We start from the raw sequence: 15,998 nt of genomic DNA, 5'->3' as shown, positions 1-15,998 counted from the left end.
TGTTAACCACGATGGAGGGGAATCCTCTGTTAAGGAAAAAGGAAGACATGTCAGAGGCACTAGTGTGAAAGGTGGCGTCGTCCGAGCAGATACGACGGAGACGGAGAAACTGGGAGAATGGAATGGAGTCATTACAGGATGCGAGGGTGGGAGGAAGTGCAGTCCAGGTAACTGTGGGAGTCATAGTGGATTATAGTGGATGCTCGTCGAAAGCCTATCTCCAGAGATGGAGATGGAGAAGTCAAAGAAGGGAAGGAAAGAGTCGGAGATGGAACATGTGATGGCGAGGGAAGGGTGGAAATTGGATGCAAAGTGAATGAAATTTTCAAGTTCAGGGCGACAGCAGGAAACGGCACCGATAGTCATCAATGTATCGGAAAAAGAGGTGAGGGAGGGGACCTGAGTAGAACTGGAACAAAGAATGTTCCACGTATCCCACAAAAAGGCAGGTATAGCTAGGACCCATGTGCGTTCCCACAGTAAGACCTTTAACTTGGAGGAAGTGAGTGGAGTTAAAGGAGAAGTTGTTCAATGTGAGAACAAGTTCAGCCAGATGGAGGAGGGTGCTGATGGATAGGGACTGGTTGGGCCTCTGCTCGAGGAAGAAGCGGAGGGCCCTCAGGCCATCCTGGTGGGGGATGGAAGTGTAGACGGATCGGACGTCTATGGTGAAAAGGAGACGGTTGGGGCCGGGAAACTGAAAACTGTTAAAGTGGCAGAGGACGTCGGCGGAGTCGCGGATGTAGGTGAGAGTGAAGAACCATCATCATAAATGGTTAAAGTGGTTACCAGGAAGAGTAGTGAAGATATGTGGTCCTCACACATATTTGGACAAGGTGTTTGGTGAGGGAAAGGTTAGGTTTGTTCTCATTGATCATATTTTACCTACAGATGTGGAAGGAGTTGAAAGTTGGGATGATTCGATTCTTTCTGATGAGTCAGATAATCTTGTTACAAGTAGAGTACCACTCGCAAATCTGACATCAGATATACTAGAAACAAATCCAAGAGAAAGTCAGAGTTTAAATCTGAGTCCGAGCAAGTCTGAAGTTGTAGAGAGTCCGAATGTAGATCAAGGGTTGCCCTTTGGAGAAAAACTCTCCTCAGGCTCAGCCTAGAATGAGTCTAAGTTCGACACCATGTTTGGAAAGTTCTGTTCAAGAGCGAAGGTATCCTCTTCGAAACAGAAAACAAGTGGTTAAGTTTGATTTGTAAATATGACAAAATAAGTCCATGGCTAGATTTTACACTTTTGTGCAAATCCCCCAAAAATGGGCATTATTTCTGGCGTGGGTGGTAAAAAAGGGTTTTCACATCGTCGGCTTGTCGCCCATTCTCAAATCCCCTCGTCTCCATTTTTGAAATTGGGCATTACCGCGAGCGATATGAAATGGGCGGTAGCGTTAAATCTCTCTGACCTTCTGCCGCAAAGTGTCGCTGTCCTTAGCAACGGCATGGCGACGCTTGATTCCTGCGATTCAGGAGGTCAAGGGTCATCATGACATGTGCAGAAGAGGAGACAGAGAGAGAGGGAGCTGAGAGGGAGTGAAGGCGTGCATGGGTGTGGTGTGGCTGCTTTGGGAGGAAGGAGGGAGAGTTTAGAACTTTAGAGCAAATTGGGAAAAAAAATTAACTGTTGCCAGACAGATATTTGCCCGAATTTGATACCTATAATGGAGGGAGAGGAGAAGGTGACAAAGCACGCTGTGGAGATTGATGCTGGCGAGAGCAGTGAACTGGGAGAGGAGCACATTGGAGGGTGCAAAAGAACGAGGAGGTTCTTGGATGAGGCAAGTGCCTCCCTCCTACAGGAGGTCGAGTCACGCTGAGGTGATTTGACACAGGGAGGGCATGGGAAGCCCACCCCAAAGGCTTACCAGAAGATATGGGCCGAGATATCAGAGGTGGTCTCGTCGGCGACCAACGAGGTGCGTGAGGGCAACCAATGCTGCAAGCGATGGAACGACCTTGTGGGATCCGCAAGAGTAAGTATTACATTTATTTACATGTACTTATGTATTTATATAATTTGATTCATAAGAGTCATGAGTGACTATCATCAGATGTGAGGTCTTTCACTTTTACCGGGAATGTTTTACTCAAAGCCTGCGGTCACGGTATACATCTTAAGGTAAAGAATGATAAGTTTCATAATAATCATGATTACATCTGTCGGTTATGTGTTGTATCAGTCTCTGTGACTGTCATGTATGTATGCTTGGGATTACTAGCCACCAGGGGGTGCCACTGTCAGAGGTCATTGGGCTGTAAGCACGTGTGTGGGCCAGGTATATAAAGCAAGCCACAAGCCGCTATGTAATGTGCGCACTTTGGGACCGAATAAAGTTGAGCCAGGTTTGCACCTGAGTGAGTTTACAGCATTCAGTCTATCGAGTTATTACATACATAACAGTGACAGTACCTAGCAATTATATCATGCAATAATCTCATGCCATGTTGTCCTGTTACCTTTTACAGAAGAAGATATTGCGTTGAGGTCCGTGCAGAGGCGAACGGATGGGGGGCCACCAGTCACCAGCGATATCACTGAGATGGAGAGTGGGTGCTTGCACTCGTGGGGAAGCACCCCTGGATGGCCACGCAAGCATCTGCAGACCCTGAAGTGATGTGACATGATTGCACCATTGCGTGATATAAAGTCAATAGATGCGACACCCACTCATATCCGAACAATAATATATGATAGATGATTTCGAAAATTGTCCTATAAATAATGCTGGCCTAATGAAAATCATTGCAATGCAGAATGTGTAGATGAAATGTGATGTCTGTGATGATTTTGATAGTTGTGGTGCTTTTGTCGTGCCTAGGTTGTGTGCAGCGCTGGAATCACCTTGTGACCCTGGCACCCCTTTCTCCTCTAATAATCTCATTTATGTTTTGTAGCTCAGCCAGCAGCGTGACCCCAGGCAAAACCACAGAGGCCAGAAGGTGGGGGCGCGGGGCCCGACTCTCCGGATGATCCTACATCTGGTGCTGAGGAGCTCCAATTCTCGCCCGTTAATCTGCTGGGTCTGTTCTCTACGGATGAGAGCGCGGACTTCGAGGAACCTACATCGCCACGTTCCAGAAGCCATTCCACCCCAAGGCCATCTAGTGGTCCTCCGGTCATTCCCGCCACCACTCTGGAGGTACCGGCCCCAAACACCTCGCCACAGGGCACCCCAGGACGGCGCTGACCCCGCGCAGGTTTCGTGGACACGGCAGATCTGTTCCACGAGCGCCACATGAGAGCGGAGAGATGGTACAGTTGTCCAGGAGGATGGTAGACATTGGTGACCAGATCCTCGATGCATTGGGGGCATATCCCGACAGCTGGCCACCATGACTGAGTACGTTCCGCGGCTAGCGGTGGCTCTGGAGATGATAGCTAGGAACACTTGTGGCACAGGCCTCCCAGTGGTACTGGAGCGCGGCACTCCACCCCTAGGTTCCGCACCACCAATGCCAACGACAGATGAGAGGCAGGACCAAGATCCTGCTTCTGGATCCGAGAATGTTCCCACCTCAGCACCCCCCGCTCTCGTACCTGTGCCTTCATCTCCCCCCAATGTGGCACCGCCTGAGGAGCTCTTCGGCCAGGCGGCATGGACCGAGGAGGGGAAGGGGTAGAGGTGGGGAGACGAAGGGGAGGAGGGAAGGAAAGTGAGGTGCATGTCCGCAGGTGATGGCTGTGTTATATCTCCATCTGGGTGTATACAATTTGTTGCAATGTATGGGGGGAGGGGACCACCCTCCTACTTTGCCTTTGTATTCTGTGTTGCTGGACATGTTGACCATTTGATTGATGTCAATGGTCGAAAAAGTGGGGTGGGAGTGGGGTGTTTTTGCCCGTGATTTCAGACCAATAATCGTATAAAATATTTTTTATTCAACATAACCTAGTTGCGCATTGTCTCAGATAGCTGGACCGTTACACACTGGTGATTCCTTAACATGAAAGGGTTAAATAAAACTTAACTTGAATCAACATAAACTTCTCGGAAATAGGAGGTGGGTAGGGTGGTTTGACCCATCCACCTCCACGGAGGTGTGTGGGGGACCTGACCCATCCACCTCCATGGCACGAACCTGGTATTGCAGTACTTCCAGGAACGGTGCAGTGGCTCTAGGCCTTTTGGCTAAGAGCATTGGCACAGAGTGATCCTTGATGTGTGCAAGGTGACCTCTGGCGTTTGTGATTTGACAAAGAATTGGAAAGATTGGCAACGAATAAAAAAAAACTTAAACTTCTCGGCCTTTTGGCTAAGATCAAGTGTAGTATCTGTTCTTATCAGTTTAATATCCCCTATAGGGACATGATATTGAATTGATTTTTGGACAGGGAGCTGGATCAGGGGCTTGCCCCATCCACTCCATGCACCGACCTGGTATTGCAATATTTCCAGGAACGGTGCAACTTCGCCTCTCGGCCTTTTGGCCTAAGATCAAATATATTGGCGCAAAGTGATCTTTGGCGTTAGAGTTGATCTGGAAAGAAATTGGATTAATAAAAAAAAACTTAAACTTTAACTGGTACTAATGTGATGCCCACCATTGATGTCTGAGCTGCACACACACCGCAGTGTGTCAGCTTTGTCAATTACAGCAACGTTCTTTCAGGCAAATCGCTCATTAATGAGTTCCTGATGTAAGAGTCTTGCAGTCATGTAGCCACCACGGGCCCTTTCCTGCGGTCTGGAGGGGGGCTTGGGCATGGTTTCATAGTCAGCCTGATTGTCTGGCCCTAGCTCAGCATCCAGCCCCTCGTCGTCCTCTTCTTCTCTCTCCTGAGGTGGACCATCAGTCTCTTCTGGCAATTCTTGTCCCTTCCTGATAGCCAGGTTGTGTAGCATGGAGCACACGACCACGAATTTATCAACTTGCTCAGGATTGTATTGTAGCTCCCCTCCTGAGTGTTCCAGGCATCTAAAGTGCTGCTTAAGCACAGTTATTGTTTTCTGGACTGTTATGTCTTTAGATGCTCTGATAATGACTCCACGAGGCAGTGTGTTGTAGTTGAACTGTAGTGACCGTAGTCCTTTAATGATAACTCCAGAGTGAGGATTGTAAAGTTCTTACTCTACAGTATGAAACCACACGAGGCACGTTCTGGGGACAAGGTCACTCTGTGACCTTAACTCTTTATTCACAGGACTCCAAAGACGATGACCCTGCGTGGGACCTCCCTTTTTATACCTGTGTGATCAGGTAAGGAGTGTCTCCCACAAGTTCACCCCGAGTGGTCAAGGTGAGCATCTAGGTTGAGTGTATACAGTGTTACATTGTGGTTACTTACAGACATGACATCACCTTCCCCCCCAAAAGTTTTATTGGGATAATAGGTTTAGCCTTTCAGGTTGTCTACGCTCCCTCGTGGAGCGCCGCAGTTGGGGCTCTGGTTGTTGGACACTGATGTGAGTGTCTGTCACCTGTGGTGATTCCAGCCTGTCCGGGCTGACTGCAGGGACTGTGCATTCTCCTGATTGCTCTTGTTGCTCGTTCACTGGTGGTGTTGTGAGCTCCATCTCATGATCTTCTTCAGGTACCTCCGTGTTGATGCTGAATCTTTTTTTTTAAATTGATCCAGATGCTTACGGCATATCTGACCATTGTTGAGTTTTACCATGATGACCTTATTCCCCTCTTTGTCAATTACAGTGCCCTCAAGCCATTTGGGCTCCATGGCATGATTGAGGACGAATACAGGATCATTTATTTCTATACATCTCCCCCTCGAATTACGGTCATGGTACTCGTTTTGTGACTTGCGCTTGCCCTCAACTATGTCGGTCAGGACTGGGTGAATGAGGGACAACCGAGTTTTGAGTGTCCATTTCATTAGTAGCTCTGTGGGTGAGTGCGGTCGGGATCTATAGGCCAGCAGGAGATGCGATAGGCGGCATTGTAGGGAGGGTCCTTGAATCCTGAGCATACCTTGCTTGATGATTTGGACCGCACGTTCTGCCTGGCCATTGGAGGCTGGCTTGAACGGCACAGTCCTGACATGGTTGATGCCATTGCCCGACATAAACTCTCGGAATTCGTAGCTTGTGAAACATGGGCCATTATCACTAACCAGGATGTCCGGCAAGCCATGAGTTGCAAAGATCGCACGTAGGCTTTCCACGGTGGTGGATGACCTGCATGAATTCAGAAAGATGCACTCGATCCATTTCGAGTACGCATCTACCACAATGAGGAACATCTTACCCATGAACGGGCCCGCGTAGTCAACATGAATGCGTGACCATGGCCTGGTGGGCCAGGGCCACAGGCTGAGCGGGGCCTCCCTGGGGGCATTACTCAGCTGGGCACACATCGTGCACCTACGAACACAGTGTTCCAGGTCTGAATCAATTCCAGGCCACCAAACATGTGACCGGGCAATGTCCTTCATCAGCACAATGCCTGGGTGCTCGCTGTGCAGTTCCCTGATGAAGGCCTCCCTGCCCTTCTGGGGCATAACTACCCGGCTGCCCCATCGTTGGCAGTCGGCTTGGATGGAGAGCTCATCCATCCGTCTGTGGAACGGTCTGACCTCCGTGTGCGGGCGCCCAATCCCCAGTCAGGACACATTTCTTAATCAGGGATAGGAGGGGATCTCTGTTTGTCCAGATTTTGATCTGGCGGGCTGTGATGGGGGAGCCTGCGCTGCCAAAGGCATCGACAGCCATGACCATCTCGGCGCTTTGCTCCGCTGTCCCCTCAGTGGTGGCCAGTGGAAGCCTGCTGAGCACGTCAGCGCAATTTTTAATGCCGGGCCGGTGCCAGATGGAGTAGTCATAAGCAGCCAGTGTGAGAGCCCATCGCAATATGCAAGCTGATGCGTTGGCATTGATAGCCTTGCTGTCTGACAACAGGGATGTTAATGGTTTGTGATCCGTCTCTAATTCAAACTTCCTATCAAAGAGGTACTGATGCATTTTTTTTTACACCATCGACACATGCAAGCGCTTCCTTCTCGACCATCCCATATCCCTGTTCTGCTTGAGAGAGCGACCTGTAGGCATAAGCCATAGGTTGTAGTTGACCCTCAGCATTGCCCTGCTGCAACACGCACCCAACCCCATAGGACGATGCATCACATGTGAGAAACAATTTTTTACAGGGGTCATACAGGGTCAACAACTTGTTTGAACAAAGTAGGTTTCGCACCCAATCAAAAGCCCATTCCTGACAGTCCCCCCAAAACCAATTGCAACCCTTACACAGGAGCACGTGTAGCGGCTCCAACAAAGTGCTCAAGTTCGGCAGAAAGTTCCTGAAATAGTTCAACAGTCCCAGGAATGAACGCAACTCCGATGTGTTGCAGGGGCTGGGTGCTCGTCGAATCGCCTCTGTTTTGGATTCAGTGGGCCGAATCCCATCTGCAGCAACCCTCCTGCCCAGAAACTCAACCTCAGGAGCTAAGAACACACATTTAGATTTCTTGAGTCGCAGGCCTACCCGGTCCAGTTGGCGTAGCACCTCCTCCAGGTTGTGGAGGTGTTCCTCGGTGTCTCGACCCGTGATGAGGATGTCGTCCTGGAATACAATTGTTCCAGGAATGGATTTAAGCAGGCTTTCCATGTTTCGTTGAAAAATCGCGGCCGCTGATCGAATGCCAAACGGGCACCTGTTATAAACGAACAGTCCCTTGTGCGTGGTGATGGTGGTCAGTAGTTAGATTCGTCGGCCAGTTCCTGGGTCATATAGGCTGAAGTGAGGTCCAACTTGGTGAACAGCTTGCCGCCTGCCAGCGTGGCAAAGAGGTCCTCCGCTCTCGGGAGCGGGTATTGATCTTGTCGGGACACCCGATTGATGGTGGCCTTGTAGTCGGCACAGATCCTGACAGCCATCTGCTTTTAGGATGGGAACGATGGGGCTTGCCCAGTCACTGAATTCAACAGGCGAGATGATGCCCTCTCTCAACAGCCGGTCCAATTCGCTCTCAATCTTTTCCAGCACCGCTCTGGCTTTGTGGTGCACTGGCCTGGCGTCCCGTGTGATGTGTATCACTACTTTGGTACCTTTGAACGTCCCGACGCCAGGTTGGAATAGTGAATCGAATTGTTGTAGGACTTGTGAACACGAACTTCGCTCCACAAATGACATTGCATGAACATCCCCCCATTTCCAGTTCATCTCGGCTAACCAGCTCCTCCCCAACATTGCGGGACCATTGCCCGGGACAATCCAGAGTGGCAGCCGATTCACTAACCTATTGTGTGTGACAGCCAACATTGCACTGCCTAGCACCGGAATGATTTCTTTAGTGTAAGTCCGTAATTGTGTCTCAATAGGTACTAATTTGGGTCTACTGGCTTTAAGTGGCCATAGCTTCTCAAATTGCTGAATGCCCATGAGTGACTGGCTGGCCCCAGTGTCCAGCTCCATGTATAAAGGGATACCGTTTAATAAAATCCTCATCATCATTGGTGGCGTTCTGGTGTATGAACTGTGAATATTCGCCACATGGACCCGCTGAACCTCAGCGTCCATCGATTTGCCCCAAAAGTCATCCTGCTTCAAAGAACCCTCTTCTGGTTCATCCGCCTCATATATTACTCTGGTAGCAGACTTGCTGCACATTCGAGCTAAGTGGCCACTGAGATTGCAGTTCCTGCAGACAAACTGTTGAAATCTGCAAGATCTAGCTGAGTGTTTTCCCCCACATCTCCAGCATGAGTTAAAGTTTCCATTGTTGGGAACAAAGGGACTATGGCCAGGCACTCCATGCTGACTGTCCCGTTGACTGCTCTTAAGTACCCTATTAGTGGGTGTCAATGGCCCCATCCTGGGCCGCATTGTCCACTGTGATGGCGTGAATGTCCGTTCAGCCTGTCATTGCCTCTGTTGAAGGCTTACTCTGGGGTCTATTGCTGCCTGGGGAGTGTTGGACTGCCCCTGCCTGTCTGCGGGGCTCTGAGTCGCATTGATGATGTTGATTCCCTGATCCATCGCCATGTTAGAGGCAGAATTGCATGTGTATATTATTTTTGTCTCTTCCTCCCCCGCCATGAAAGTTTGAGCCATCCACACCGCCGCTTCCAAGGTCAAATCCTTGGTCTCAATGAATTTGCGGAAAATTCCCGCATGACCGATGCCCTCGATAAAGAAGTCCCTTAGCATCTCCCCCCTGCAGGCGTCTGTGAACTTACAGAAGCTGGCCAAATGCTGGAGGTCCGCCATGAAGTCCGGTATGCTCTGTCCTTCATGACGTCGGTGGGTGTAGAATCTGTGTCGGGCCATATGTATGCTACTCGCCGGTTTTGAGGTGCACCCCGATCAATTTACTAAGTTCTTCAAAGGTTTTGTCCGCCGGCTTTTCGGATGCTAGTAAGTCCTTCATGAGCGCGTAAGTCTTTGGTCCGTAGCTGGTCAAAAGCTGAGTCCTTCGCTTGTCGGCCGCTGCATCTCCCAGCCATTCTTTCGTAACGAAGCTTTGCTGAAACCTCTCGACAAAATCGTCCCAGTCTTCCCCAACACAGTACCGTTCCTCTGTGCTACCGGTGGCCATTCTGTGGGCCATGAATTCCCGTTTCTTGTCGCCAATGTAAAGTCCTTACTGTACAGCATGAAACCACACGAGGCACATTCTGGGGACCTTAACTCTTTATTTACAGGACTCCAAAGACGATGACCCTGCATGGGACCTCCCTTTTTATACCTGTGTGATCAGGTAAGGAGTGTCTCCCACAAGTTCACCCCTAGTGGTCAAGGTGTGCATCTAGGTTGAGAGTATACAGTAATACAGTGCTGTTACATTGTGGTTACATACATGACAAGGATCACACCTGGTGGCTTGCCTTTTATACTAGGCCTGGCACACCTGTACAGGTAGCCTACAAGTCTCCCACTGAGGTGCCCTCTGGTGGCACACATTGTAATAGTACATACAGTAACCATTTAGTATTCGTGACCTCACTCTCCCCCAAGCCTTTAATGCAAATCGCCTCTGCATTGACTATGCTCTATCTGGTTGACCCTTGGCGGGTCGTTTCCATCTTGGGTGAGTGGGTGGTGTTACGTTGGCAGTAGAGTGCTGGTGGTTTCTGTTTGTTTGTCCATGACCACTCCATTCTCCTCCCCCCCCACCCCTTGCACATACAGATGGTGCCATTGGCTCATTATATTCTTGTCCAAAAAAAAATTTGCATTTACAGTGTTGCATTCGTGGTACATGCTTGGAATGTTCTTGGTGAGGACAAACTAGTGCCAGAACTGCTGGATGGTGCCCAGGTAGTCTGATGGCAGCGCGGTGCCCAGTGCTGGCAGTGGGAACCCGGTTGGCTCAAGTTGCCTGCTCTCGGGGCTTTTGCCGTTGCTCCTAGCGTCGAGCAGGTTCACAGATGCCTGTGACTTCCCTGTCCTCCCCCTGCGCCCCGGGTCACTGTTGCTCCCTGAGGAGCAGTCGTCTAACAGTGCACAGGGAACTGCTGACTTGCTTGCCTGGGCATTATTTGGTTTGGCATCCTGACTGGTCCCGGTCCCATTTGGGAGAACTGTTGCAGGTGACCCTTCGTTCCTGGGTATGGCCTTGGTGGCGATAGGGTCTGGGGGCTGCGCCTCGGCACAGTTTTCTTTTTCAGCCTCGTGGCAGTTGGTGCCAGTTGATGCCTGAGAGGTGGAGCCGATCAGGGGCAGGGTATCGATACGGTGCCGTTGCCCTCCTGAGACCGCTCGCTCTGCAGCTTGTATGTATTGGCTGTTTGTGGCCACACTCATGGTGCATGACTCTGGTCCCAGGGACGCAGGCTACTACATTGGGTAGCTCGCTGGACCTGTGTGCTCCCGATGGATGTCTGCCCGCTGGATTGACTGAATGCATCGCACAACTTTACATTATTCATGGTAAGTAACCTGTAGCTCCGATCGCGATCCCGCGACTTTTCTTTGCTTATTGCATGTACACACTCTGATCATCAATTCCACATTTTACATCTAACTCACAGTTGCTCTTACATTGATTAAGAATGTGGAACTGTCCCTTTAAGTGTGGTGGGTTGTTGGCCTCCTTTAAGAGAGCCTTGCTATCTTTACCCCAACCCTCTTTTCCATTTGGTGCCACGTGTTGCTCCATCAGCGCTGCACCTTGTGGTCTGGCCGCCACCATCTTTTTCTTCAGCGCATCACCTCATGGTTTAGGCGCCATCTTTCCTCCATCCATAATGTCGACTGCGGTGATCCTCTTCTCCCCGGGTTCTGTCACCGAAGCTGGGAGGTCGTCTTTGGAACCGGTTTTCTTCCTGCAGAGTCTTGCGACTGTAGTCTGGAAGGTGCGTTTGGGTCATCTCAGCTGGATCACCTCCACGCAGTCAAGCTGAGCGGTCTGTGCCTCGGGTGCTGTGCTGGTCTGCTCTCTGGTGCCGGATCCAACCTTAGGTGAGGGCTTACTTTGCCTCTGAGCGCAGAGGACGTCCATCACTGGAGGGATGACGTCTTCCCAGCTCCAATGGATCTTCTCCATCCACCTTCTTCCGAGAAGCGTTGGTCCATCAGCTGCAACAATCCACAGGGGTAACTTGTGCACCACGCCATCATGGAGTACCTTTACATCCGCACTTCCAATGACTGGATTCAGCTTTGTCTGAACCGGGACCAACTTGGGTCGTTCAGCCTGATTCTCTCATAACCTCTCAAAGGCTTCTTGATTCATTGCTGACTGGCTCGCCCCCGTGTCCACTTCTATGAAGCCTGGAACGTCATTTATCTCGACTTCCATCCTCAACGGGGAACACTCGGTGGTGCAGGTAAACATGCCATATACCTCATCATGGGGCTGAGCTGCCTCTCTGACTATCGTTTCATAATCTGCGCTGGATTCATGGCCCTCTGCAGACTCTTCATTTACACAGTGAGTCATGTTTCTTTTACACATTTGCTGAAAGTGGCCCTTTGTGTTGCAGCCTTTACATACATAGTCTTTAAAGCGGCACTGGTGAGACCTGTGATTCCCTCCGCAACGCCAGCATGGAGCTACTCGGTTAGCCTCCCTCGACGGACTCTGAGTTAAGGGAATTGGGGGCCTGTTATCTCTTCCTTGAGAAGGTTCATGTTCTACAGTCCAGCCTCTAAAAGGTGCCACTCTGTGCGCAGTACTTGCCGGATTTGAGTCCTGAGGATGAGTCGTCTGCCTAGAACCGCAGGTCGAGGTCAATAATGCCTGGTTCACGGAGATGGCCTTCTGCAGTGTGACTGTGGTATCCGCAGACAGTAGCTTATGAAGAAGGCCCTTGTGGCCGATTCCAATGACAAAGATATCCTGTAGCGCTTCGGTGAGGTGGTCGCCGAAATCACACTGTGCCGCCAGCCTCCTGCAGCATATTTCGCGATTTCCTGGCCTTCGGGCCATCGGTGGGTGTAAAACCGGTGTCTGGCTGTGAGGATGCTCTCTTTGGGCTTGAGTTGTTCTTGGATCAGCGTTACAAGCTCCTCGTACGTCTTGGTCGTTGTTTTCGCTGGTGCCTGCAAGTCCCTGACGAGGCCATAGACGGTGGGCCCACAACTGGTTAGCAGGATAGCTCTGCGCTTATCAGCCAATGTGGACGGATTGTCGCCTGCCAGGTCGTTTGCTGTGAAGAAATGTTCGAGCCTCTCCACAAAGGCGTCCCAATCATCACCATCGGTGAACTGCTGCAACGTGCCAAGGATAGTCATTTTCGCGTGAAGGTCCGTAATCTCGTCGTAATTGTTATGTCTTTAGATGCTCTGATAATGACTCCACGAGGCAATGTGTTGTACTTGAACTGTAGTGACCTTAGTCCTTTATTGATAACTCCAGAGTGAGGATCACACCTGGTGGCCTACCTTTTATACTAGGCCAGGCACACCTGTACAGGTAACCTGCAAGTCTCCCACTGCGGTGCCCTCTGGTGGCACACCTTGTAATAGTACAAACAGTAACCATGTAGGATACATGACATGGACCACATTGCGTGTGTCTCTGTGGCTCTGGTTGTATCGCTTCTCGGCCTCGGTGTGGGTGTCATGCAGTGGGGTCATCAGCCAGGTGGCTAGGCCATATTGGTTGTCACCAATCATCCAGCATTGTCCTTGTGGCTGACTCTTAAACATGTCAGAGACAGCGCTCTCACGCAGGATGTGAGCATCTTCAAAGCTGCCCGGATATTTGACATTCACTGCCATTATTATCTGGTTGTAGTCGACAACTAGTTGGACCTTCAGGGAGTGAAATCGTTTTCTGTTACAAAAAAGTTCTGGGTCCTGAGAAGATGCCCCCATGGCACTGTATTGCTCCCTGCACCCTGGGGAACTTAGCAGTGCAGTAGAATGCTCCAGCCCTGTCAGTCTGAGCCTCCGTGGTCATGGGGAAGCTGATAAAGTCCATCCTACGCGCGTACAGGGCCTCCATGACCTGTCTAATGCAGTGATGTGTGGCATGGTGAGACAGAGGGGAAATCTCGACCGTGGAGGCCCGAAAGACAGTGCCGCAGTGACCTTGACCTTGACCGACTGATGTCCTGATGGCAGGCTGCATATCTGCCCTGATGAGCTTGCATATTTCAATGATCACCACATGTGAAAACGCAGTCTCCGAAGGCAGGTATGCTCAGACTCATCGGGACCTCTTCTCCCTGTAAGTGCGGGGTGTGTATGGCCTGGACCTACTCCTCATTCTGGTACGTCTTAGATTGGGCACATAATAATGTGCATTAGACGTTGTGCCATTTGCACTCTGCAGCATCTGCGTATTAATCGATGCTGGCTGAGAAATGGCTGGCCCCATTCCAATGAAAGTATAATAGCGATTGATCAGAAGCAATAATTTCCACACTAAAATACACCTAGAGTAAACCCCCAATAGTCCAGAGTCTGAAAATACGTCTGTTGAGATGGTCACTTCACCTGAGAAGAACTCCAGAGTCAATCCAAACTCCCCCAAAGTTGAAGCAGTCTTTTGAATGAAGCGACCTGCGATTTGAAAAATGGCGTCCACACCGCTGTGATTCGTTCAGAACAGTTCCACTTTTTCTCAACGGTGTTTTGCGCGAGCGACATTGTGGGCGAGATGTGTGCGAGGTGGTGAAAGTGATGCTGGGCGATCTCCTGGGCGTTAGTTTCGGCAAATTTGATCTTTACGACAAAATAAAGTGGGCGGTCGGTATTATTAAATCTCGGCATTAATTACGTGCGGAAAGTAACGCTGGGTGATATTATGGGTGTGGGTTTCGCCCATTGTGATGATTCCGCCCCAAAAAAGAGGGCGGGCGGTATTATTTTTTCCCGGCGTTACGTACATGAGGAAAGTAACGCTCAGCGATAAGTGTTTGAAAAATGGGCGTCAGTTTCCATTTTGTGGCTAAATGGGTGATATCTGGGCGTTATACCTCATTTCAGCGTTAAAATGGACATTAAGTGAGCGTTATGCATGCAAAAATAATGGAAAGTCTAGCCCCATATCTTTTGTTGTGTATAACCATGCAAGTTATGTATGATGATTATTTTGTTCTGATTACTTCTTCATTAAGGAGGGAGAAGTGTAATATATAGCTCCCCTAGTGGACTACTGTTCCACCTAGTGGACTACCATGGTAATGCAACTACTGCTGTAACTACAATAAATGTCACATGATGTATTGGAGCCAATTTGTGTAATGTGTTTGTTAGTGATATCGTAAAGAAGATATCACCCCAGATTGACACCTCATTTTTAGGTACGCCTGGTGCTGCTCCTGATATGCTCTTCTACATTCCTCATTGAACCAGGGTTGGTCCCCTGGCTTGATGGTAATGGTAGAGTGAGGAATATGCCAGGCCATGAGGTTACAGATTGTGATGGAATACACTTCTGTTCCTGCTGATGGCCCATTGTGCCTCATGGATGCCCAGTTTTGAGCTGCTAGATCTGTTCTGAATCTATCCCGTTTAGCACCGTGGTAGTGCCACACAACATGATGGAGGGTGTCCTCAGTGTGAAGACAGGACTTCATCTGCACAAGGACTGTGGGATGGTCACTACTGTCATGGACAAATGCATCTGCGACAGATAGATTAGTGAGGACAAGGTCAAGTAGGTTTTTCCCTCGTGTTGGTTCTCTCATCACCTGCTGCAGGCCCAGCCTGGTAGTTTTGTCCTTCAGGACCTGGCCACCTTGGTCAGTAGTGGTGCTACCGAGCCAGTCTTGGTTCTGGACATTGAAGTCCCCCACCCAGAGTACATTTTGTGCTCTTGTTACTTTTAGTGCTTCTTCCAAGTGATATTCAACATGGAGGAGTACTGATTCACCAGCTGAGGGAGGGCGGTAGGTGGTAATCAGCAGGAGGTTTCCTTGCCGAAGCTTGACCTGAAGACATGAGACTTCATGGGGTCCGGAGTCAATGATGAGGACTCCCAGGACCACTCCCTTCCAACTGTATACCACTGTGTCACCACCCCTGGTGGGTCTGTCCTGCCGGTAGGTCTGGACATACTCAGGGATAGTGATGGAGGAGTCCGGGACATTGGTTCAAAGGTATGATTATATGAGTGTGACAATGTCAGGCTTTTGCTTGACTAGTCTGTGGGGTAGCTCTCCCAATTTTGGCACAAGTCCCCAGATGTTGGTGAGGAGGACTTTGCAGGGTCAACTGGGCTGGGTGTGCCTTTGTCTTGTCCGTAGCTGGTGCCGAGATCGATGCTGGATGGTCCGTCTGGTTCTATTCTTCTTATTGATTCTCATAGTGGTTTGTAACAACTGAGTGGCTTGCTGGGCCATTTCAGAGCTTGGCTTGAGGGCAGTTAAGATTGTTGTTGGTCTGGAGTCACATATAGGCCAGTCCAGGTAGGGATGCCAGAGTTTAATAGGTCATTAGTGAAGCAGATGGGGTTTTAACGATAATGCTCACCATTACTGATACTAGCTTTTTATTCCAGATTTATTTAACTCGAGGTGCTCACCGCCCTCCCGGATGAATTTCCTCCACTTAGGGCGGTCTTTGGCCAGGGACTCCCAAGTGTCGGTGGGGATGTTGCATTTTATCAAAGAGGCTTTGAGGGTGTCCTTGAAATGTTT

At 49.9% G+C, this 15,998-nt stretch overlaps 1 pseudogene; it reads left to right on the top strand.

Moving 5' to 3' along the window:
* The first annotated feature begins 4,246 nt into the window (after positions 1–4,246).
* On the top strand, positions 4,247–4,425 carry LOC139229398 (U2 spliceosomal RNA; annotated as a pseudogene).
* Positions 4,426–15,998: the final 11,573 nt, after the last annotated feature.

This window comes from Pristiophorus japonicus, chromosome 18 (assembly GCF_044704955.1).
Source record: "Pristiophorus japonicus isolate sPriJap1 chromosome 18, sPriJap1.hap1, whole genome shotgun sequence".
In the NCBI taxonomy this organism is placed as follows: domain Eukaryota; kingdom Metazoa; phylum Chordata; class Chondrichthyes; family Pristiophoridae; genus Pristiophorus; species Pristiophorus japonicus.
This window is presented reverse-complemented; position numbering and strand designations above follow the sequence as displayed.